The following is a 26132-nucleotide window of genomic DNA, read 5'->3' as shown; positions in this document are numbered from 1 at the left end:
TGTAAGCTTCACACTGGATTTCTACTACCTACCATTCTAATTGTTCTGTGGTTTTAGTGTTTGTTTTCAAGAAGTATTTGTACAACTAGAGGTTGTAATTCGTAGCTATCTCCTAGACTTCCTTGTCTTTTTCTTCCTGAAAACCAGAGCAACATTTCTTCAGGAATAAAAAAAATTAAACAGCTTGCTAAGAAGCCATACCTGGAGCTGAATTTTGACTCTGAGTGAGATGTTGAGATATAGAAGTCAAGAGAAAGGAATCTTAAATGCTCAAGATGACAGAGGCAGAAACAAAACTGCCACAGAATATGCTGTTTCTTTGCCATGCAAGTCATCAATCACGAGAAAAAAGACCTTTCAAATTTGAGCTGATATTTCCCTTAAGTCCGTATCTTCCCATAACTATGTGGCATGCCCTCTTCAGCTTGGTCACAGGTATAATCTAAACTACCTTTTGGACATGGAATTGTACTAGATGCGCTATGCAAAGAATTCCTAATGAACCATCCTTTTACTATCTCCAAAATCAGAAGCAAGGATTAGGACTAGGTAATTAGAGTATATTCCCATTATAATATGAGACTCTCTCACATTCAACTACCGAATACATGATGTAATGGCAGAAGAGATGAATGATAAACACAAAATATTTGGTTGAAAGTTTTGAATGTACTGAGTTAATTCTTTAAGAAACCAAAGCAGCAAAATGCATAATCAGGCCAGGAGACAAAATCAAATTGACAAAGAATTCATTACCACACCAAGCAATGATTCTAGACTAGTTTTGATCACCATTAGAAAAAAAAATACTGGAGAAGGCAATGGCACCCCACTCCAGTACTCTTGCCTGGAAAATCCCATGGACGGAGGAGCCTGGTAGGCTGCAGTCCATGGGGTCGCTAAGAGTCTGACACGACTGAGCGACTTTACCTTCACTTTTCACTTCCATGCACTGGAGAAGGAAATGGCAACCCACTCCAGTGTTCTCGCCTGGAGAATCCCAGGGACAGCAGAGCCTGGTAGGCTGCCGTCTATGGGGTCACACAGAGTTGGACACGACTGAAGTGACGCAGCAGCAGCAGAAAAAATACAGAGATAGTACTATAACAATAACAAAAATAATAATTTTAAAACAACTTGGGTTACAATTAAGCAGAATTTGCTTTCCTAATCTAAATTTGGATCCTCGCCCTCTAGCTGCTGCCTACTTGTAGGCCCTGCTTCACATTCCCTCCATCTCCCACACCACAACCACTAGGCATACTCCAACCGGAGTGCTGTGCTGATCAACCTTCCATGAAGACCAAATTCACAGTGTCTCTGATTCTTAGTTTTTTGTTTTTTTGTTTTTTTGTTTTTTTTTTTCAATCACTGTTACTATGTAAGCACCTCTTGTCTCTACTTCTCTAATCCCCATAAACCTCTGGCCTTCCTCCTAAGCCCGTCTCCCACCCTTCCATCTCCTTCCCAGACCCCTTCAGAGTATTCCACTCCATGTTCAGCCAACTTTGCTATGCTCTTGACCTTCCTGCCAAACATTTTCCCCACCTCCATGCTTTCACAGAAAGAGTGAAACCTAGGGATCCATATAGCAACCTGTATTAGGATTCTCATTTTTCAGAGTATGAACTTGATTACCTAAGTTATATATGCATTTAGTAGTTGCAGGCTAGGATCATTCTCCAAAGCCTTCCAAATGAGTAGTCTAATGGCATTTTCACCTCACAGTGTTGGTGTAAAATATATAATAAGTGCTTATTTGATGACCAAATGATTAAACTATACTAGGTATCTCCAAGTTTTCTGGGATTTGTTCCTTTCCATATGGACCCAACTAGACCAATTTGTAGAGTCACCATCAAATAATAGTAAGTAACATTTTCTTCAATGATCTCAAACTATTGGACAACTGAGCTATGGAACACACAAAGAAGAATTTAGGGAAAAAAAGATCTGTAAATAACCAAAACAGCTCTTGCTAATAGCAAGGAAAAAACTGATTTAAATTTTAATTTCACTTACACTTAGAATTAGTAAAGAATCTGCCTGCAATGCAGGAGACCTGGGTTTGATCCCTGGGTCAGGAAGATCCTCTGGAGAAGGAAATGGCAATCCACCCCAGTATTCTTACCAAAGAATCCCATGAACAGAGGAGCCTGGCAGGCTACGGTCCATGGGGTCTCAAAGAGTCAGTACGACTAAAGCAACTAAACAACATGATTTTATTGTTTATAGGTATCAGAAGTAGCAAGCTAAAAGACAAAGTATGTGCTAGATGGGATTAGGGACATAGCCTATAGAGACAGTTACCAGAATCAAAACATTGTACTTGATAGAAGGTAAACGTTAAAAAATATATATAGCTATCTGGGCTCATCTAATGATGTCAATAGCCCTTCAAGAGCTAACATTAGTTTACTGTGATAATCTCAGAAATATTAATGAATGCTTATGTTATATTTGAAACACTGTGCTTAAGAAGAAAGCATAGTCTGTGTTTTAAATAAAAAGTAGTTTTTTTAAGTTTGGGCAGCTAAAGAGGTAACTTTCATTTATTAGAAAATTTTGTACAAATAAATTATTTAACTAAGTTCATAATGTACCTGCTTATGTGAAACCCTAGATGTTATCATAAAAAATGAAGAAAAGTAAAGACTTCATAAGCTTTAAACTGAAGTAGAATACTGTGACCAGACTATACAAAGACACAATATTTCCATACCTCTAGATTGCTGGAAATTAGAAAAAAACATGCTATTCTGCCAAGTTCTTTATTTCACTACAAAATCTATCCTGATTTCCTAATAGAATAAAAAAGGCAACTTTAGTTAGATATTTTAAATTATCTATTTTTCTCTTTTAGATAAGACTTATTCCCATTTAGGAATATAATTAGAGGTATCATTAAATGATAGTAACTTCCATAGGCCAGCATTCAGGCAGCACAAGTAGGTTTCTTTTAAGATGACAATGTCAGTGGAAGCTCTGGTCCTCAGCCTGCTAGCCAACAATGAAGTACACTGTAAGCAACCATTCACTCTTCCAAGCCACCAAATGAACTAAATGCTCCATTATTTCATTGCCCACTTACTCTTACATGGTCCAACATTTGTCTAATTAAGCTGAAATATATTAAAAAAAATTTTTTTAAAGAAAAGATGTCGTACACTTTCAAGATGCCTCCCTCTTCAGAAATATGTAATCTATAACAATTTGTTTTTCACTGAGGGATAAATAAGCGTTCCTAATAGGATTGAAAGGGCTAAGGTATTTAAAGAATTATTAAGAGTGAAAATAATAGGTAAATACACTGTCATGGCTACTTGCCATTTATATGCAAAGTCCAACTCCAAGGGCAAGATAATAAACGAGTCAATATCCATTGACTATTTCCTACATGTCAAGATCTAAATTAATTACACCATAAACATGTCCTTACTTAGTCCCACAACAACCTGAAATTCCATTTTACCCACAAAAAAATTAGATTTAGAGAAGTCAAATTATATTTCCTAAGGTCATACAGCTCTTTAGTGGATTTTAACCTATACAGTATAAGTCTAGAAGTCATACTCATAACCACTGTTAAGAGAAGATGGCTGAATGAATGAATGAATACCTTAGCTGAGTATTATTTAATGTGGCTTCTAATTCTTAAAGGATTAGAGTGATTCTTCCTATTAAAAGGCAAGTGCATTTTGAGAGTATACTTGCCTTTAAATATACTTTTCTCATGAACTTTTTGAGAGTTCATGAGAAACGCTGGACTGGAAGAAGCACAAGCTGTAATCAAGATTGCAGGGAGAAATATCAATAACCTCAGATATGCAGATGACACCATCCTTATGGCAGAAAGTGAAGAGGAACTCAAAAGCCTCTTGATGAAAGTGAAAGAAGAGAGTGAAAAAGTTGGCTTAAAGCTCAATATTCAGAAAACGAAGATCATGGCATCCGGTCCCATCACTTCATGGGAAATAGATGGGGAAACAGTGGAAACAGTGTCAGACTTTATTTTTCTGGGCTCCAAAATCACTGCAGATGGTGACTGCAGCCATGAAATTAAAAAACGCTTGCTCCTTGGAAGCAAAGTTATGACCAACCTAGATAGCATATTCAAAAGCAGAGACATTACTTTGCCAACAAAGGTCCGTCTAAGTCAAGGCTATGGTTTTTCCTGTGGTCATGTATGGATGTGAGAGTTGGACTGTGAAGAAGGCTGAGCGCCGAAGAATTGATGCTTTTGAACTGTGTTGTTGGAGAAGACTCTTGAGAGTCCCTTGGACTGCAAGGAGATCCAACCAGTCCATTCTGAAGGAGATCAGCCCTGGGATTTCCTTGGAGGGAATGATGCTGAAGCTGAAACTCCAGTACTTTGGCCACCTCATGCAAAGAGTTGACTCATTGGAAAAGACTCCGATGCTGGGAGGGATTGGGGGCAGGAGGAGAAGGGGACGACAGACGATGAGATGGAATCACTGACTCGATGGACGTGAGTCTGAGTGAACTCCGGGCGTTGGTGATGGACAGGGAGGCCTGGCGTGCTGCGATTCATGGGGTCGCGAAGAGTAGGACATGACTGAGCAACTGAACTGAACTGATATTTTGAGAGTAAGGAGGAGAAAGACTAATAATAGGTGACCTCTATCAAAACCAAATTTTATTATTTGTCTCCATATTAAAAACACAAAAATCATCTGACTGCTTGCAGGACGTGAAGCAATAGAAACTCAGCTTGCTTCGAAAATAAAGGGTCACCACCTTTATCCAGTGACAACAGACTGAGCGACAACCTTCTGGGTATGAAGTAGTTCCTTAACTGCCTGGGAAGCTGCTGTATCAAAATTTAGTCACAGCCTGGAAAAATCTTCCCTTTAAAGAACACCTACAAGTAATTGCCTCAGATTAAATAATTGCTCCAAAGTGCAGATCATCGTGTTCCTGGGTAGGCCAACAACTGAGCACCCACCACCCTGTATAAAGGAAGGCTGACAGCAGAGCACTCACGGAAACAAAGACACGAGTGTCTTGGCTCTGATGAGCAGGCAATCGCGGGCTCAGAGGGGCTGACAGATTGTGTGAGAAGCTGTCAAGAACCACACTGACAGCACTGAGAACAAACGCGGAGAAGGCAGTGTCAAAAAAGTGCCAAATGTGCATCAGCACTTGGGTCCTTAAGGAGCAGCATAAATGGGAAATAAACAGTATGTGGAAATGGAGATCCAAGCAACAAGGCAGTGAAAAATGATCAGATAGGTAAACGGAGCAGACTCAAGGACGAACACAACTGAAGCTGGAGAAAATGGGTGCTGCTCTTTTTGAGCCATCCAATGTGGGACACGTCACTCCAGGAAGGGGCAACAACTCACTGAGACACCATTTAGAAAGCATATTAAATGAACTGAGCGCTTATTAAGTATTCAATAAACGCTAGCAATTATTATTCGGAGAAGGCAATGGCATCCCACTGCAGTACTCTTGCCTGGAAAATCCCATGGGCGGAGGAGCCTGGTAGGCTGCAGTCCATGGGGTCGCTAAGAGTCGGACACGACTGAGCGACTTCACTTTCACTTTTCACTTTCACGCATTGGAGGAGGAAATGGCAACCCACTCCAGTGTTCTTGCCTGGAGAATCCCAGGGATGGGGGAGCCTGGTAGGCTGCCGTCTATGGGGTCGCACAGAGTTGGACACGACTGAAGTGACTTAGCAGCAGCAGCAGCAATTATTATTAGGCTTGCATATTTATTGCCTGCCATATCTTACATTTTATATATTGTTTTCACTAGTTCTCTCAATACTCTAGGGCATTTATGTTACCGCCACAATTTTAGAGATAAGGAAATTGAGGACCATAGACATCACACTGTTAGTAAATGGTAAAGCCAGGATTAGAATTTATGTATGTTGGACAAAAAAATGCCCATCCCTTTTTTTTTTTTTTTTTTTTTTCACAAATTCCATCTCTATTGCAAAGCCAGTGAGATTTTGGTGAAATATCTGTTATGAATGAAAGGTGGTCATAATTCTCAGACACTTTTCCCATTGAGAGGCAGAGTCTTGGTCCTTTCCTTTTGAATCTGGTGAGACTATATTACTGCTTTGACCAACAGAATACGATAGAAGTGAAACTATACCAATATTCTGTGCTCAGGTCTTGTAAGACACTGATTGATGGCTTCTATATCCTATTTCTTGGAGTGCCCTCTTGGAAGCCAGTCATCAAGTAAGAAGTACCATTACACTTAGACTCCCATGCTCTAAGAGGCTGAACACAGAGGAAAGAACGTGCAGGACACATGCCATGCACAGAAAGAGGCCAAGGAACACCCTGGTGAGTGAAGATGTCATCTTGAAAGTGAATCCTCCAGTCTCAGGTGCCCGAGCTGATGCCAAGTGGATCAGAGATGAAGCACACAGATAGTCTTCCCAAATCCCCTAGTTATGAAATTGTTAATAAAATAAATAGACATTCTCAATTTTTAAAAAAACTTTCACTTTGAAATAATTTCTAACTTGGAAAAAATTTGCAAAAATAGTGTCAAGAGTTTTCTGCTCAAACTTCACCCAGCTTCATCAAATGTTAACAGCTTACAAAACCATACTACAACCACCAAAATCAAGAAAGTTGTGTTCAAATTTTGTTAAGTGTCCCACTAACAATTTTTTTCCTGGTCCAGGATCTAATCCTGATCATACATTGAATTTAGTTGTCATGTCTCTTTAGTTTTTCTCCTGGGATAGTTTTCAGTCTTTATCTTTCACAAACTTGACTCTTGTCAAGAGTACTGGCCAGTTATTTTGTAGAATGCCCCTCAATTTTATCTGTCTGATGTTTCTTTATGATTAAGCTTAGATTATGTATTCTTAGCACAAATACCCCAGATTCAATGCTGTGTCAGCCCATTTTATCAAGAAGCGACATAATATCAATAATGTCTTGCTCCAAAATTATTGTTTTAAAGTCATTCAGATTTGGCATAGTTTGTAACATCAGGTAACCAGAAAGAATCCCTTTGGCTTCTCTTTGATAAAATTTCTTACTTCTGTGATATGCATGAAATTCTTTTCTTCCCCCACAGAAAAGAGAAAGTGACAGATAATTACCACACAAATACAAAGAAGTAAATGCTGCTGCTGCTAAGTCACTTCAGTTGTGTCCGACTCTGTGCGACCCCATAGACAGCAGCCCACCACGCCCCGCCGTCCCTGGGATTCCCCAGGCAAGAACGCTGGAGTGGGTTGCCATTTCCTCCTCCAGCGCATGAAAGTGAAAAGTGAAAGTGAAGTAGCTCAGTCGTGTCCGATTAGCGACCCCATGGACTGCAGCCCACCAGGCTCCTCCGTCCATGGGATTTTCCAGGCAAGAGTACTGGCTGCTCTTAAATATAGATCCTATAGCAAGAACACTGTAAATGTTAGCCAAAAAAGTATTTTGCTTTATTCTGTGCTTCTTGTATTATAAGTAGTTTACAAGTTCAATTTTTTTAGAATGACTAAACAATGGACTTTGATGGGGTAGTTAAGTAAAATGATGCGATGTTCTGGCTTTTGGTATGTTTCTGGTTGCCCGCTAGAGGGCAGGATTGTAGCATTGAAAACCAAAAACAGCTTTACCAAAAAAAAAAAAGATTTCTGAGACTTTCATAGAAGCTTTACATACAGATTCATTTAAGTCCTAATGTGTTAAAACTCTCATGGCTAAGTCCTCCCTTATGTCTACAACTAATTCACTAAAATAATATAAAATACGAAAAAACTTGGAGGATTGTCACCCTTCCTTCCCCCAGTTTTATTAAATATCCTCCTTTTTTGTTATAGAATTATTTGTTAATTTTTTCCTAAGTCGAGTGGTGAAGAAGAGTTCGAGAAAGGGGAGGGACGAGAAGTAAATGTAACATGAATGTGTCAGTTTAGTCATGGGTGATTGTCTTTGCTTGACTTAGATCTGTTTGTTTTTAATATTCTATCTATTTACTTTAGTTCTGGCTGCCTCAGGTCTTAGTTGCAGCATACAGGATCTTTCCTTGTGGTACATGGGCTTCTCTCTCCTTGCGGCCTGCGAGCTCAGTTGGCCTGCCACACATACGATCCTAGTTTGCAGACCAGGGATAGAACCTGCGTCCCCTGCATTAGAAGACAGAATCCAGTGGATTCTCAACCACTGGACCACCAGGTAAGTCAACCAATTCCTGGGCCACAAGGGATTCGTTTTTTCAGTGAACTCAACATTCAAAAAACTAAGATCATGGCATCTGGTTCCATCACTTAATGGTAAATAAATGGGGAAACAATGGAAACAGTGGCAGACTATTTTCCTGGGCTCCAAAATCAGCGTGGATGGTGACTGCAGCCATGAAACTAAAAGACACTTGCTTCTTGGAGGAAAAGCTATGACAAACCTAAACAATGTACTGAAAAGCAAAGATATCACTTTGCCAACAAGATCTGTGTAGTCAAATCCATGGTTTTTTCAGCAGTCATGTATGGATGTGAGAGTTGGACCATAAATAAGGCTGAATGCCGAAGAATTGATGCTTTCAAACTGGTGCTGGAGAAGACTCTTGAGAGTCCCTTGGACAGCAAGGAGATCAAACCAGTCAATCCTAAAGGAAATCAACCCTGAATATTCATTGGAAGGACTGATGCTGAAGGTGAAGCTCCAATACCTTGGCCACCTGATGGGAAGAGCTGACTCACTGGAACAGACCCGGATGCTGGGAAAGACGGAGGGCAGGAGGAGTAGGGGACTACAGGAGGATGAGATAGTTGGATGGCATCACAGATTCAATGGACATGAGTTTAAGCAAACTCAGGGAGATAGTGAGGGACCAGGAAGCCTGGTGTGCTGTAGTCCATGGGGTCACAAAGAGTCAGACGTGACTGAGCAACTGAACAACAATGACTGAAAAGTGGTATATCTACAAAGTCTGAGTCCTTAATTATGCATGACTCTGGGAAGAACACTTAGAAGTTAGTGACATCTGAAATAAATAAACCTTTCAAAAACAAAGCATGTAAAATAAGAGAAATAAATCACAGTTTTTTGACAAGTATTCATCAAATCTGTGTGCCAGGCACTCTGAGAACTGTTTACTATATACTAGCATTTTTAAGTTTACAAGGATGGATAAGTTATCCTCTTCCAAGGATAGGAAAAGAATATGAGATAAAAATGTGAACAGACAACATTGTCCCTGGGCAAAAAAAGGAGAAGTATGGCTTGGAAAACTTGTTGTAGTTTCTATAAAGATGCCCTATTGGCAATGAACTCTGGCAATCACCCTTTGTTCTCCTCAAATCCCCTTAAGTCATGATGAGCCTTGGATTATGTTGTCTTCTAGCTACAGTTATCTGTCAACCATCCCATGCTGCAGGGGTATTACTGATGCCCTTCATAAGGACAAAGTATCCTCACCAATTCCTAACTACCAGCTGATCTTGATTCTTTCCTTCCTCCTATCTCCTGCTAATTTCCATTGGGCCAACTCACCCAGAAGCCAGAAAGTATATATGAATTCTATCAGAATTCTTGTACCTATACCTTCACCTTTCTTTTAAACTAAAAAAAGGTAAGAGATGAGAGGGATATAGATGTGTAAGTGATATAGAAATTGAAACACACTGCTGAAGGTTCATTAATTCACTCAAGATCACACATAAATCATTGAAGCTAGGATTCAAGACAGACAGTCTGTCTGCAGAGACAGTGTTTGAAAGGACCATGGTACACTATACACTTCCCTCAAATCTGAAGCTATTAATTTAAAGTGAGAAGATATTTTAAAAGTTAGCTGAATTAACAATGGAGATATTTTAATACTGCATCTTCAGACTAAACATGGTTCCAGAAGACCAGTAGCTAAGAGATATGTGAGAGTGTATCAGTTTATTACTAAAGGTATATATTAATATACCAACTTGAGCGGCACTAAATATATGCTTCTGAGACAACAGAAAATACATATTGGCCTCTGGCACAGAGCTCCAGAAACCCTTGTAATTTCCAAAGTGATAAGAACACTGGGAGCATCTCTGTTCTACTACTTGGTCTTTGACCCCAGTTCGTGACACAGGATTCTTGAAACCTCTGTAATTTCTGGAGTGATACAAGTGTCTTTTGTTCTAGTGAAGCAACTGTGGGTGGGTTCCTGGATGGCTCCTGGATGAGGCCTGGTCACTGAAAGACCAAGCCAAGATTGGAGCTTGGAATTTCCGGGTCTACTTCACACCCTCCTGAGTAGGGAGAAGGGTTGAAAATAAAGTTAATGATCAATTAAGCCTATGTTATGAATCCTTCATAAAAATCCCAGTAGTATGGGATTTGGAAAGTTCCTAGGTTGACGAACACATCTGCTCTGGGAGAGTAATGCACCCCAACTCCATGGGGACACTGTGCTCAGGACCCCCTCAGACCTTGTCTAATGCATCTCTTCAACTGGCTGTTATTTGTATCCTTTATCATACTCTTCAATAAACTGGCAAAGGTAAGTAAATGTTTTCCTGAGTTCTGTGAGCCTCTCTAGCAAATTAATTGAACTTGAGAAGGGGGTCAAGGGAGCCTCTGATGTCCAGACAAAATGGACAGAATTGTGGGTGACCTGGGGGAGCTACTACTTGCACCTGTAATCTGGGTGCAATTTAGGGTGGGAGCACAGTGTTGGGGGAGCAAGACTTTAACCTGTGGGACCTGACACTATATCCAGGTAGATGGTGTTGGAATTGAGGTAAACTGTGGGACACCCAAGTGGTGCTGCAGGGCAATGCTTGGTGTGGGAAAAAACAGCCACACATTGGCAGACTAAAAGTGTCAGAAGTGTTCCATGTGAGTGTGTTAGCAGTGTGCGAGCAAAGGAAACACACAGAGAAGAAACATAGGAGATACACTTAACTGAGATTTTTTTCCCTATAACAGGAGGGAAAAACAGGTGTTTCCCTTTACAGTGCTAATCTAGGTACTCCCAGTAAGAAGCTTTAGACCTACTGCTGCTGCTGCTAAGTCGCTTCAGTCGTGTCCAACTCTATGCGACCCCATAAACGGCAGCCCACCAGGCTCCCCGTCCCTGGGATTCTCCAGACAAGAACATTGGAGTGGGTTGCCATTTCCTTCTCCAATGCAGGAAAGTGAAAAGTGAAAGGGAAGTAAAAAAAAAAAAAAAAGAAAGGGAAGTCGCTCAGTTGTGTCCGACTCTTTGCGACCCCATGGACTGCAGCCCACCAGGCTCCTCCGTCCATGGGATTTTTCAGGCAAGAGTGCTGGAGTGGGGTGCCATTGCCTTCTCCATTAGACCTACTGGTAGACTATAAAGTCCTCTTTGATAAGGCTCTCACGGGCTGCTACCGCATCACCTACCATGTCAGGAGGGAATGGCACTCTGCCCCCTGCTGCTTGTTATGGGTTTCACTGGTGGTACCCAACTCCCCTTATATCCCACCCTCCTTAGTGATCTAACAGCCATGGGGAGATGAAAAATAGGTTTTTAAGATATTCCCCCATATCAGACCATGCCCTGAACCCCTGGGCTTTACTGTATGGTGTTTTTCTCTACCTGGAACACTCTCCCATCTTCTCTTAATTACTGTTCTCCTTGTTTAGGTCTGGGATTAGATGCCAATTCCTCTGGGAGGGTTTCTGGCTTTCCACTGCTAGGTTAGGCACCCCTCAATAGAGCTCTTTCAAAACACCTATGCTCTCCACATCACAGCATTCAGTCTCAGATCAGATCAGTCGCTCAGTCGTGTCTGACTCTGCGACCCCATGAATCGCAGCACGCCAGGCCTCCCTGTCCATCACCAACTCCTGGAGTTCACTTAAACTCACGTCCATCGAGTCAGTGATGCCACCCAGCCATCTCATCCTCTGTCGTCTTCTTCTCCTCTTGCCCCCAATCCCTCCCAGCATCAGAGTCTTTTCCAATGAGTCAATTCTTCGCATGAGGTGGCCAAAGTACTGGAGTTTCAGCTTTAGCATCATTCCTTCCAAAGAAATCCCAGGGCTGATCTCCTTTGAATGTTGATAGGTAATTACTCATTCACCAGTCTCTATTTCCTTGTAAGTTACAAGAGGGTAGAAACCTGCCTGTCTTTACTGGTATATTTCCATCACTTAGGACCCTACCTAGAACAGAGCAGGTACTCAGAATTAGCTGAATAAATGGATGACATAAATAGGGTTGTCAGGATCAAGGGAAAAATCTTTGATGAGAATTAAAATTCATGAAATGTTCTTCAAACTAATTTCTTCCTAAAATTTCTTGACATTAACTACATATTTTTTATTTTTTATTTTTTTTGGTTGCTGAGCCTCCTTTTCAGGTTATTTGAAGAGATAAACATGTTACACTCAGTTCCTCCTTAAATATTAAAAAAGTAAGCTCTTCGATAGTAACACTAAATTATAGGATGTTATAGTTCATCTTTTTCTGTCCCAGAAGGTTCACCATCTCTTTACAAATCTGAAAACTACAGTATAGTGCATCAGGAAAACAAAACCAATCAGAGAGTAATCACCGTCTTCAGAGATAAGTAAGAAATGATATTTTAAGTAATTGCAATGCAGAGTCATGTCAAGAAATGAAACAAAATAAGAATTTTCAGTCAAATATACTGTGGAGAGGATTTAAAAGCCTCAAGAAACTGCATGTAATTTTGCTTGATTGATGAATCCAGTGGTAAGTTGCATCTAGACTAACACACCAGGGAATGCCCTGCACAGGTGACTCTTACCCCTCCATAGCTGAAGTCCTGAGGTTTGTGTCATGGTGGGAAACCACTAATGAGTGTATTCATCTTTGGAGACCCTTTCTCTTTCTTCTGTCCTCACTCAGTATATGGGTAAATGTTGGTGATGCTTAAACACTAGGGACAGTAGAGGTGGAAGAGATACAGGAGGAAAGCACTGGAAAAGAGAATGAAAAGTTAAATCAGGTAAACAACTCCATGGCTGCCCACCATGTCTCTGTGGAGGTATAAGAAGAATGTTACTAATTACAGGAATTCACAAATGTTTTCAAATCTCTAGATGGGGCAGCTCCATCTTCCTCTCCACTGCTGGTCTCCTATGACCGAGAGCCACTAGTAGCCTGGTCTGAATAAAGAATGTAGGGCAAACTTTAAAAACCAGGGTAATATACCCTGGAGATAGCCAAGGAACCCAAATTTCTTTCTGCTTCAGAGATAGATGTAGCTTCTTTCTGCCAAAAACAACACAGGACTTAGAAATAAACTATATGTACCGCTTTACAGAAGCCACTACATGGTAAGCTCTCATTGCTACCATCTCATAGAGGCTTTATCACAAAGAACTTCTGAGTACACTGCTTCATTCAACTGGAACAATACCTGGTGCTATATAAGCTAATGGTAATACCTCTATTTTACAAAGGAACCTCAAACATAATAGGTGATTTATCTTAATTCACAGAATTAGAACTGGAATGGTTAAGTTTCCTTCTGATGTAGTTCTTTTGTCATTAGATGAGTAGTTCTCAAGCCAGGATTTTCATTAGAATCACCTGTGCTACTTTTATGACCCAAAGATGCAGGAGTTCCACCTCAGTAACAATTTCTCTAGGTTAGAACCTGCCCACTTCTATTTTTAAGAACTTGCCAAGAGTCTCTAACATGAATTCAGACTGAGAACAGAGCATTACCTAAAGTTAGCAAGATAACTGCTCATTAGAATCACCTGGGGAGCTTTCCTAACACTCCCAGGTCTAATTTTATTGGTCTGAGTGGGGGTCAGGTAATTATAATATGTAGCCAAGGGTGGGAACCATAGCACAATGCCTCTAACAAGCACGTCTTAAGATGCTTTAGAGTCTGCTTATAGCTATTTCATATCATTTAAAATGTTTCTAAAGGTCACATGTGGAAAGTTCTCAGTCAAATCCTGATATTAAATGTCACTGAAAATATTGTGTGCTGCACTGTAGCATTATTTAATTAAGAGGTATGGAATCTAGCTGAAGATGATGGTAGAAATAGAAGCAACAAATATATCTTTAAAAAATAACACTGATATGGAGCTCAGTATAGCTTTTTAGAACTTGTGATCAAATAAATGAAGATATTAAATAATCTCTGGAATCTATTAATACCAATCATGTGTTATAAAAAACTGGAACATATTCAATTCTCTACTGAATGGTCCTTTCAAGCACATTAATGTAGGTAATAATCCACTAAGAATAGAGGGTCAATGCTTCTACAATGAGTAAATCAATACACCAGATTTTACTTGAACTATGCAAAAAAAAAAAAAAGAAAGAAAGAAAGCCTTGCTCAGCGATCAATGCAAAGAAATAGAGGAAAACAACAGAATGGGAAAGACTAGAGATCTCTTCAATAAAATTAGAGATACTAAGGGAACATTTCATGCAAAAATGGGCTAAATAAAGGAGAGAAATGGTAGGGAGCTAACAGAAGCAGAAGATATTAAGAAGAGGTGGCAAGAATACACAGAGGAACTGTACAAAAAACATCTTCATGAACCAGATAATCATGATGGTGTGATCACTCACCTAGAGCCAGACATCTTGGAATTTGAAGTCAAATGGGCCTTAGGAAGGATCACTACGAACAAAGCTAGTGGAGGTGATGGAATTCCAGTTGAGCTAGGAAGGATCACTACGAACAAAGCTAGTGGAGGTGACGGAATTCCAGTTGAGCTCTTTCAAATCCTGAAAGATGATGCTGTGAAAGTGCTGCATTCAATATGCCAGCAAATTTGGAAAACTCAGCGGTGGCCTCAGGACTGGAAAAGGTCAGTTTTCATTCCAATCCCAAAGAAAGGCAGTGCTAAAGAATGCTCAAACTACCACACAATTGCACTCATCTCACATGCTAGTAAAGTAATGCTTAAAATTCTCCAAGCCAGGCTTCAATAGTACATGAACCAGAAAAACATCTATTTCTGCTTTATTGACTATGCCAAAGCCTTTGACTGTGTGGATCACAAGAAACTGTGGACAATTCTCAAAGAGATGGGAATACCAGACTATCTGATCTACCTCTTGAGAAATCTGTATGAAGGTCAGGAAGCAACAGATAGAACTGGACATGGAACAACAGACTGGTTCCAAATAGGAAAAGGAGTATGTCAAGGCTGTATATTGTCACCCTGCTTATTTAACTTATATGCAGAGTACATCGCAGAGTACATCATGAGAAACACTGGGCTGGAGGAAGCACAAGCTGGAATCAAGATTGCCGGGAGAAATATCAATCACCTCAGATATGCAGATGACACCACGTTATGACAGAAAATGAAGAAGAACTAAGGAGCCTCTTGATGAAAGTGAAAGAGGAGAGTGAAAAAGTTGGCTTAAAGCTCAACATTCAGAAAACTAAGATCATGGCATCCGGTCCTATCACTTCATGACAAATAGATGGGGAAACAGTGGAAACAGTGTCAGACTTTATTTTTCTGGGCTCCAAAATCACTGCAGAGGGTGATTGCAGCCATGAAATTAAAAGACGCTTACTCCTTGGAAGGAAAGTTATGACCAACCGAGACAGCATATTAAAAAGCAGAGACATTACTTCGTCAACAAAGGTCCATCTAGTCAAGGCTATGGTTTTTCCAGTGGTCATGTATGGATATGAGAGGTGGACTATAAAGAAAGCTGAGCGCAGAAGAATTGATACTTTTGAACTGTGGTGTTGGAGAAGACTCTTGAGAGTCCCTTGGACTGCAAGGAGGTCCAACCAGTCCATCCTAAAGGAACTCAGTCCTGAATATTCATTGGAAGGACTGATGCTGAAGCTGAAACTCCAATACTTTGGCCACCCGATGGGAAGAGCTGACTCATTGGAAAAGACTCTGATGCTGGGAAAGATTGAGGCAAGAGGAGAAGGGGACAACAAAGGATGAGATGGTTGGATGGCATCACTGACTCAATGGACATGGGTTTGGGTGGACTCCGGGAGTTGGTGATGGACAGGGAGGGCTGGTGTGCTGCGGTTCATGGGGTCACAAAGAATCAGACACGACTGAGCAACTGAACTGAAGCAAAAAAACTCATGTTCTTAAAATATCAAGATAAGTTAAGTTTTATGTATTTAAAAATAAATATATGGCAAATTCTAAAAAGCATACTACATTATAAAATATAAATATAATTCTATATAATATGAATTGAAACTAAAACATAATGTATAGAAAACAATGCATCAAAAACTCACAGTCTTTTGCATGGGTGAATTTTATAATGGAAAATATCTGACTTTTTATTTAAATGAATGCAGAAATAAAGGAGAGATATGATGCATATCTGATAAATGATTAATAAAAACATAAACATTAGGATCCATTGCAGGCTAATCTATATGCCCCATCTTTTATCAGTAGAAAAATATATTAAGTGGCCACTTTGAATATTGTTGAAAATAGTTACTTGTCCAATTTCACAAATGTCTTCAGTGATTTATCTCCATGTATATATGTGTACATATTTATATACAGGTGGTATTATTCTATTTTATAGGAAACTATATACAACTGTCTATTTTTGAATCTACAGGAAATACAATAAACTCAGTTCAGCACAATAAAAATGCCAACAGCAAAATTTTAAAGTAATAAAATTTGGCAGATTAATGGTGAAAAAAGAACAGCACATAATGAAAAACTAAGAAGAAAATTTAAATTTAGCAAGTTAATTTTGTGGAACTAGTAATAGAAAAGATTTCAGAGAAAACAAGTTATTAATATCATTTCCTTTAAAAATTCCAATGAAAGTCAACATTTGCTCATCAATTACAAATGTGCCCCAAATTTTAACATAAATATATATTATTTGCTTGACCAGAAATCACATTCCTTACTAGAAGAGACAATCACATGCTTTTGAAAATAGTAGTAATTTTTTACTGCAATATGAAAACTTAATCTTGAAGCTAAAAATGTTTACAAAACAAAACAGAAATGACAGATTCTCAAACATAACAAAATATTCTGATGAGCACTGATTTTCCTTGAATACTAAACAGTTAGAAGTTGGCAAAGGTCCTATTTTCTATAGCTTTATGACGTTTCCTGTCAAGCATTTTTTCCACAGCATCCTTAATAAAGTACAATTTTCCCTTTTCTACTTATCCATTCATACATCAGGGATATGTAAAATCTACAACCTCTGACCCATGAGCCATAATAATTATCCACTTTTTAGAAAGCAAAAAGTAAATTAGCTTCCAGTACAACTTCAATTAAGTACTATGATTTATGTATCATACTATCATTTATGTATCATTTTTTGTTAGAAATTAGCAACCATGGAACAAATACTGAGGACTTCAGGTACCATGAAGAATAGTCATTTGATTGCTCTAGGATATAATTCTGGAGCAGGAAATGGCAACTCACTCCAGTGTTCTTGCCTGGAGAATCCCAGGGACGGGGGAGCCTGGTGGGCTGCCATCTCTGGGGTCGCACAGAGTTGGACATGACTGAAGCAACTTAGCAGCAGCAGCAGGATATAATTCAGGTCATTCACAATTATGCCAGCTATAAAATGGATGAGGAGCTTTTTCCTTTATTAAGAACTGACCAAAAGAAAGATATATATCTAAAGGAGGCAGATAGTTGAATCACTTACACTGGAAGTTCTTTTCTAAGAAATCCTGGCCTCACGTCAAGAAATATACACGATACAAGAAATCACAGATTGACCTGCCATGGTGAGGAGGAGATATTTCCATTTAGGAAAAAACAGTAGAATTAGTTCAGTTAGTTTGGTCTGAAGATCTACTGAATGACAAAAGAACAACAAAAAAGCAAGTTAAAAGTAAGAGCTATAATAAAACAAAGGGACCTAATTAATAAAAGACACTGCAGCAATAGGAATACAGTGAGTGTGTCAGTCGCTCAGGAGTGTCCAACTCTTTGCAACCCCGTGGACTATAGCCCCCCAGGCTCCTCTGTCTATGGGGTTTTCTAGGTAAAAATATGGAGTGGCCTGCCATTTTCCTCCTCCAGGAGATCTTACTGATTCAGGGACTGAATCCATCTCTGGTGCATCTCCTGCTTTGCAGGTGGATTTTTTACCTGCTGAGCCATCAGGGAAGCCCAAGAATACAGGAGATGTTGCAAAAGTTCTATAATTATAGGGAGAAATTCCAGAAATTAATTCTGTGAAATTCATTCCCATTTAAACACAGTAAATTACTCCTATTAAACAATCTGGAAATTCACTGTAGAATTCATTACTCCTGTAAACCGAAAGTTTCAGAGCTTAGGCAAGTGTCTCAACCTCTCTGTAAGATTCTTCAATAATAAAATGGGGAACACAGGTTAAAAATAACAAAGCAGGGGGTCTGGTAAGTTCACTTCCTGAGTGCCACCCTGGAAGACTGATTCTTAGTGTACTGATTCTTACTGGTTTTAGTGCAAGGTCTCAGTCACACAGAAAGGTAAGGACTTCTACAATTCAGTATTCAATAGGTTGAGCATGAAGATAGCTTTGACCCTAGCTCATCTCATCTTGTGTCTCATTTATAATAGATGTCCTTTGACTTTCTCTTAAGACCAAGTTTTTTTAAAAAATTAATTTATCTATTTTAATTGGAGGCTAATTACTTTACAATATTGTAGTGGTTTTGCCATACATTGACATGAATCAGCCATGGGTATACATATGTTCCCCATCCTGAACCCCCCTCCCACCTCCCTCCCCATTCCATCCCTCAGGGTCATCCCAGTGCAGCAGCCCTGAGCACCCTGTCTCATGCATCGAACCTGGACTGGCGATCTATTTCACATATGATAATATAAACATTTCAATGCTATTCTCTCAAATCATCGCACCCTCGCCTTCTCCCACAGAGTCCAAAAGACTGTTCTTTACATCTGTGTCTCTTTTGCTGTCTCACATATAGGGTCATTGTTACCATCTTTCTAAATTCCATATATATGTGTTAGTATACTGTATTGGTGTTTTTCTTTCTGACTTACTTCACTCTGTATAATAGGCTCCAGTTTCATCCACCTCATTAGAAATGATTCAAATGTATTCTTTTTAATGGGTGAGTAATTCTCCATTGTGTATATGTACCACAGCTTTCTTATCCATTTGTCTGCTGATGGACATCTAGGTTGGTTCCATGTCCTGGCTATTATAAACAGTGCTGCGATTAACAACAGGGTACACGTGTCTCTTTCAATTCCGGTTTCCTGGGTGTGTATGCCCAGCAGTGGGATTGCTGGGTCATAAGGCAGTTCTATTTCCAGTTTTTTAAGGAATCTCCACACTGTTCTCCATAGTGGCTGTACTAGTTCGCATTCCCACCAACAGTGTAAGAGGGTTCCCTTTTCTCCGCACCCTCTCCAGCATTTATTGTTTGTAGACTTTTTGATAGCAGCCATTCTGACTGGTGTGAGATGGTACCTCATTGTGGTTCTGATTTGCATTTCTCTGATAATGAGTGACATTGAGCATCTTTTCACGTGTTTGTTAGCCATCTGTATGTTTTCTTTGAAGAAATTTCTGTTTAGTTCTTGGGCCCATTTTTTGATTGGGTCATTTTTTTTCTGGAACTGAGCTGCAGAAGCTGCTTGTATATTTTTGAGATTAATTCTTTGTCAGTTGCTTCATTTGCTATTATTTTCTCCCATTCTGAAGGCTGTCTTTTCACCTTGCTTATAGTTTCCTTTGTTGTGCAAAAGCTTTTAAGTTTAATTAGGCCCCATTTGTTTATTTTTTACTTTTATTTCCATTACTCCGGGAGGTGCAGAGCAAGTTTTTATCTCCTATTGAGTTCTGGTTCTGACTTTTTACCTTTGTCTATTTGACCTTTGTTCCGAATTTTTACCTTTGTCTATTTGACCTCTGGTTCTATAATTTTTACCTGAGAACTTGCTCAATTTTCCAGGCTTTTTTAGGGCAGGGACCTTATTGTTCCTAATCCCCTCTTTGGAAATGAGGTCCTGCTTCCAAATCCTACCTATTTGGGTGAGGCTTTGAAAACTTTACTGGACCTGCTTTCCATTCTGAATACTACCCTCTCCTGAGATCTCACGGCAACCCACTCCAGTATTCTTGCCTGGAGAATCCCATGGACAGAGGAGCCTGATGGGCTATAGTCCATAGAATCACAAAGAACTGGACAGGACTGAAGCAACTGAGCACGCACCTGAGATCTCTATAGTCACACTTTGTGTTCCTACTAAGAGCTATTCCTTCTTTCAATGTACTAACACTTACCAACAACTGTATTAGGAACTATAAAGAAATAAGCCATAGCTCTGCCCTTGAACACTGCATGCTCTAAGAAAGGCATGAAAATATCCCCTATCAAGCTGACCACTACAGTCTCCTTTGCAGGATTCTTCATATTTTCTCATCAAATGCTGGGTGCCATAGCTTCCGTATTTGATCCTCCTTTACTGACACTCACTCCCTAGGTGACCCCATCAAATCCTGTTTAAACACATACTATGTACTGCTTTCTCCTTTAAACTCAAGACTCATTTATCCAGCTACCTCAAGATCTCTATTTGCATGTCCATGTGGGAATCTCTGTCATGTCTGAATCTGAACTCTCTATTTTACCCACAAACCTGTTTCCCTCCAATCTTTGCAACCCCAGTTGTCATGCAACTGCATTCTTCCAGTTGTTCAGACAAAAACCTTGAGAATTATCTTCTATTTCTCTCACAACCCCCAATCAATCCATCAGCAAATCTTATAGAATCTACATTCAATATATATCCACAATTCACCTATTTCTTACTATCTCTACTGCTCCCACTCTATCCCTAGCTACCATCCCCTCTTGATGTGGATTAGTGCTATAGCCTTCTGGTTTCCCTATTTCTACCTGTTGGCCCTCTAGTCTATTGTCAAAACAGCAGCCACTATGTTAAAAGGGACCCTTTTAAAAGAGACATTAGATAAAACCACTGCTCAAAATCCTATTTTTTTTCCCCTTAACTTTGATAGCTTCATTAATTCAGAAGTTTGGACTGACTGATTTTTTCATTTAGAACAGTACTTGGCACATCAGTTTAGTTCAGTTCAGTCGCTCAGTCGTGTCCGACTCTTTGCGACCCCATGAATCGCAGCACACCAGGCCTCCCTGTCCATCACCAACTCCCGGAGTTCACTCGGACTCACGTCCATCAAGTCAGTGATGCCACCCAGCCATCTCATCCTCTGTCGTCCCCTTCTCCTCCTGCCCCCAATCCCTCCCAGCATCACAGTCTTTTCCAATAAGTCAACTCTTCGCATGAGGTGGCCAAAGTACTGGAGTTTCAGCTTTAGCATTATTCCTTCCAAAGAAATCCCAGGGCTGATCTCCTTCAGAATGGACTGGTTGGATCTCCTTGCAGTCCAAGGGACTCTCAAGAGTCTTCTCCAACATCACAATTCAAAAGCATCAATTCTTCAGCACTCAGCTTTCTTCACAGTCCAACTCTCACATCGATACATGACCACAGGAAAAACCATAGCCTTGACTAGATGGACCTTTGTTGGCAAATTAATGTCTCTGCTTTTTAATATGCTATCTAGGTTGGTCATAACTTTTCTTCCAAGGAGTAAGCGTCTTTTAATTTCATGGCTGCAGTCACCATCTGCAGTGATTTTGGAGCCCAGAAAAATAAAGTCTGACACTGTTTCCACTGTTTCCCCATCTATTTCCCATGAAGTGATGGGACCAGATGCCATTATCTTCGTTTTCTGAATGTTGACCTTTAAGCCAACTTTTTCACTCTCTTCTTTCACTTTCATCAAGAGGCTTTTTAGTTCCTCTTCACTTTCTGCCATAAGGGTGGTATCATCTGCATACCTGAGGTGATTGATGTTTCTCCCGGCAATCTTGATTCCAGCTTGTGCTTCTTCCAGTCCAGAGTTTCTCATGATGTACTCTGCGTATAAGTTAAAGAAGGAGGGTGACAATATACAGCCTTGACGTACTCCTTTTCCTATCTGGAACCAGTCTGTTGTTCCATGTCCAGTTCTAACTGTTGCTTCCTGACCTGCATACAAATTTCTCAAGAGGCAGATCAGGTGGTCTGGTATTCCCATCTCTTGAAGAATTTTCCAGTTTCTTGTGATCCACACAGTCAAAGGCTTTGGCATAGTCAATAAAGCAGAAATAGATGTTTTTCTGGAACTCTCTTGCTTTTTCCATGATCCAGCGGATGCTGGCAATTTGATCTCTGGTTCCTCTGCCTTTTCTAAAACCAGCTTGAACATCTGGGAGTTCACGGTTCACGTATTGCTGAAGCCTGGCTTGGAGAATTTTGAGCATTACTTTACTAGCATGTGAGATGAGTGCAATTGTGCAGTAGTTTGAGCATTCTTTGGCACTGCCTTTCTTTGGGATTGGAATGAAAACTGACCTTTTCCAGTCCTGTGGCCACTGCTGAGTTTTCCAAATTTGTTGGCATATTGAGTGCAGCACTTCCACAGAATCATCTTTCAGGATTTGAAATAGCTCAACTGGAATTCCATCACCTCCACTAGCTTTGTTCGTAGTGATGCTTTCTAAGGCCCACTTGACTTCACATTCCAGGATGTCTGGCTCTAGGTGAGTGATCACACCGTCGTGAGTGATCACATAGTAGTGCTCAATAAACAGCTGTCAAATGAATGAAGAGAACTACAGCAAGAGAGGTAGGTACATGACAACACAGGGGAGTCCGAAGGTAGAAACACGAGTTCCAGTTGCATAAACTGGGAAAGGCTTCACAAAGCAGTGGATGCTTGAACAGATTTCGAGGAATAAACTCACACTGGTCAGGAGTTCTGAGAGGAAGACACTGAAAGCCAACAGCATGGACCCCAGGGGCTGAGAGAAACAAAGAGGCAGAGTGCACTCTGGAACTGCCTGGGATTCCAGAGGGTGGAGACGGAAAGTGTGAGTGAGCAAAGAAGACTGAGCTGGTGGGGTGGGGGTGGGGCCAGGTGCTCCACCCTGGCTGGCTCTCCCTGACTCCTGCAACTGTCCAGAACTTGGTCTTCCTTACTATCAGTTCAAGAGATACTTGGGCTCCATGAAAGACATAAAAGGCAGTAGGGTATCAGGGGTTTGAGATGGACTCTAGACTTAGCCTTCTTAAGTCTGAATCAACCCTTCAATTCCTCCTAACTGACTGACTTAGAGAAGTGCCTTACAAACTATCTCTGCCTCAGTTTCCTCATAAACAGTGACTTACCTCAGAGGGCTGTTATGAGGAGTCAATGCGAAGCACTTAGAACAATGCCTGACACACAGTTCAGCACTACATATCTGAACACAGTATTATGGTAGTCTACGAGACTGGACTTCCCAGAATTTATATATGGAATTTCATTTATTCAAGATCTTAAGGAATTTGCTCCCTATTTTGATCAAAGCTGACCTATACACTTCTTGTATAACTTCTCGAAAAATTTTTTTCTCCTTTCTCCCAATCAATTTGATCATATCAAAGACTCAGTCTTAACAGGAAAAGCTTAGATCACTAGGAAATATAAATAGCTAGTACTTTAGGAGAAAGAGATCAAAGGATTAATAGACTTGAAAAATGAATAGAGAAGAGAGATGTTTATAGCTTTTGCTTCTTAGAAAATAATGAAGCTGACTAATTTAGTTTTTGAGTATTTATTCCTTAATGGCTAGTTGCAGTTTTTAAAAGTCGTGTTAATAAAAGAGCTTGGTTGCACTGATGATCTAGGGAATTTGCCGCGATTAGGCTGCCGTCTTGCCTGTAACAGTCACTATTAGACGGTGCAGGGTCACTGGGCTGAGGCCGATCTCTGGACGTGCCTGCACTCAAGCCTTGAGATGTCAAATCTCAACCACAGGAAACAGATACTGATAATAACCAGAGAATTTGAGGAAGACGACCAGGAAGCTGAACATCCCTTCTATTGCAGTGTTTACTGGCTTCATTGTGTGGGTCTGCTTCACATCTAACTGCTGCTCCTTTTACTATAGTATACATTTACTTCCTTTTGTTCTGTCTGCAAAGGAAATGGAAAACACCTGGTTGCAGTTTTCCATGTCACTGAGATACTTCTGAAGGCACCCTTTTCAAGTTTAGATATTCTTAATTCCTTCAATCTGTCTTCATATGTACTATTGTAAATTGTTTCACTGTTTACCTATGAACTCTCTTCAAGGCTTTTATAACATTTCCTAGTTAAAAAAAAAAATTAGGTAGTATACTGTAGCATTGGTCCAAAGAGTACAGACAGCTTTTGAAGAATTGCCTAGTATACTCAAAGTATTCAATTTAATTCCTAACCAAACTGCTTTCTCCTGCATTGAACTTGAGGATCAGCCATGGATCTTACAGCTTGTCCTGTCATACTTACACGAGTCCCCTTCTTTTTAAATAAGGGCTCTTGGCTTCAATTACCAACAGAGTATTTTCCAAGGTGAACAATCCGTGATTCTTTAAACTTTAAATACAATAGAAACATCTGATTTCTGGTTTCAAATAAAGAATAGATTGATTTCTAGAGATATGTCTGTCTTTTAAGCTCTGGGTCACTAGGATATGTAACAAAAAATACATCAATATTATCAGGGCCAACATCTGAGAACCAAGCCTCATTTACAGAATATGCCTGTAGAATCTAGCCTTTCTGAGACTGGAGGAGTTTCCAGACATCTTACAAATGTAAATGGCGGGTGAGTTTATGAATAAAAGTAAAGCTAGATAGTCAGGAAAAGCATGAAAAAGAAAAAGTCTTAGGTTGCAGGTTTAAAGAGCATCTTGATGAAAGTGAAAGAGGAGAGTGAAAAAGTTGCCTTAAAGTTCAACATTCAGAAAACTAAGATCATGGCATCCGGTCCCCCCACTTCATGGGAAATAGATGGGGAAACAGTGGCTGACTTTATTTTTCTGGGCTCCAAAATCACTGCAGATGGTGACTGCAGCCATAAAAATAAAAGATGTTTACTCCTCAGAAAGAAAGTTATGACCAACCTAGACAGCATATTAAAAAGCACAGACATTACTTTGTCAACAAAGGTCCGTCTAGTCAAGGCTATGGTTTTTCCTGTGGTCCTGTATGGATGTGAGAGGTGGACTATAAAGAAAGCTGAGCACAGAAGAATTGATGCTTCTGAACTGTGGTGTTGGAGAAGACTCTTGAGAGTCCCTTGGACTGCAAGGAGATCCAACCAGTCCTGGGTGTTCATTGTTAGGACTGATGTTGATGCTGAAACTCCAATACTTTGGCCACCTGATGTGAAGAGCTGACTCATTTGAACAGCTGGGAAAGATTGAGGGCAGGAGGAGAAAGGGATGACAGAGGATGAGATGGTTGGATGGCATCACTGACTCGATGGACATGCTGCTGCTGCTGCTGCTGCTGCTAAGTCACTTCAGTCGTGTCCGACTCTGTGCGACCCCACAGACGGCAGCTACCAGGCCCCACCGTCCCTGGGATTCTCCAGGCAAGAACACTGGAGTGGGTTGCCATTTCCTCCTCCAATGCATGAAAGTGAAAAGTGAAAGTGAAGTCACTCAGTCATGTCCGACTCTTAGCGACCCCATGAACTGCAGCCTACCAGGCTACCTCCGTCCATGGGATTTTCCAGGCAAGAGTAGTCCGGGAGTTGGTGATGGACAGGGAGGCCTGGCGTGCTGCGGTTCATGGGGTCACAAAGAGTTGGACACGACTGAGTGACTGAACTGAACTGAACTAGTGTATAAAGTTTCAGTTTGCTTTGTTTTGTTTCCTGGATTAGTCACTGGAAAAAAAAATATTTATCAAAATAGCATTGTAATCTATTCCTCAAAAATGTTGAGAAAAGAAAGGGAACTAAAAAACCTGAAGAAGTTAGCAAAGTATAAAGTTCCTTTTCGAGACTAAACAATAGGACCGACTAAACTCTAAACAGAAGCACCAACTCTCTGTGACCCCTTGGATGGTGGCCCACCAGAGTCCTCTGTCCATGGGATTTCCCAGGCAAGAATACTGGAGTGGGTTGCCATGCCCTCCTCCAGGGGATCTTCCCGACCCAGGAATCAAACCTGCATCTATTATGTCTCCTGCACTGGAAGGCAGGTTCTTTACCACTAGTGCCACCTGGGAAGCCCAAACAATAGGATGCGCACTCATTTTAGAGGGATATCTGCTGCTGCTAAGTCACTTCAGTCATGTCCGACTCTGTGTGACCCCACAGACGGCAGCCCACC

At 40.4% G+C, this 26132-nt stretch overlaps 1 protein-coding gene across 5 annotated transcripts in view; it reads right to left on the bottom strand.

The window, feature by feature from the left end:
• Nucleotides 1-26132, bottom strand: part of RABGAP1L (RAB GTPase activating protein 1 like) — a 742566-nt gene that overhangs the window by 210796 nt on the left and 505638 nt on the right. The window lies entirely within an intron of this gene.

Source organism: Bubalus kerabau, chromosome 5, assembly GCF_029407905.1.
Source record: "Bubalus kerabau isolate K-KA32 ecotype Philippines breed swamp buffalo chromosome 5, PCC_UOA_SB_1v2, whole genome shotgun sequence".
Lineage (NCBI taxonomy): Eukaryota > Metazoa > Chordata > Mammalia > Artiodactyla > Bovidae > Bubalus > Bubalus kerabau.
Note: the sequence above shows the minus strand (reverse complement) of the source record. Positions and strands in the feature narration are given on the sequence as shown.